Consider the following 796-nt stretch of genomic DNA (forward strand, 5'->3'; position numbering starts at 1 on the left):
TTTCCCTAACACACACACACACACACACACACACACACACACTGACACCCCTTTCCCCAGCACACACACACACACACACACACACACACACACACCCCTTTCCCCAGCACACACACACACACACACACTGACGCCCCTTTCCCCAGCACACACACACACACACACACACTGACACCCCTTTCCCCAGCACACACACACACACACACACACACACACACACACACACTGACGCCCCTTTCCCTAACACACACACACACACTGACACCCCTTTCCCTAACACACACACACACACACACACACACACACACTGACACCCCTTTCCCCAGCACACACACACACACACACACACACACACACACACACACTCACGCCCCTTTCCCCAACACACACACACAAACACACACACACTGACACCCCTTTCCCCAGCACACACACACACACACACACACACACTCTGACACCCCTTTCCCCAGCACACACACACACACACACACACTGACACCCCTTTCCCCAGCACACACACACACACATACACACACACACACACACACTGACGCCCCTTTCCCTAACACACACACACACACACACACACACTGACACCCCTTTCCCCAGCACACACACACACACACACACTGACACCCCTTTCCCCAGCACACACACACACACATACACACACTGACACCCCTTTCCCCAGCACACACACACACACATACACACACTGACGCCCCTTTCCCTAACACACACACACACACTGACACCCCTTTCCCTAACACACACACACACACACAGTGAGTGA

At 53.9% G+C, this 796-nt stretch overlaps 1 protein-coding gene across 2 annotated transcripts in view; it reads left to right on the top strand.

Moving 5' to 3' along the window:
• Positions 1 to 796, top strand: part of PLCG2 (phospholipase C, gamma 2 (phosphatidylinositol-specific)) — a 162,481-nt gene that overhangs the window by 105,860 nt on the left and 55,825 nt on the right. The gene's annotated exons all lie outside the window — the stretch shown is intronic.

Source organism: Bison bison, unplaced genomic scaffold, assembly GCF_000754665.1.
Source record: "Bison bison bison isolate TAMUID 2011002044 unplaced genomic scaffold, Bison_UMD1.0 scf7180017864295, whole genome shotgun sequence".
NCBI lineage: Eukaryota > Metazoa > Chordata > Mammalia > Artiodactyla > Bovidae > Bison > Bison bison.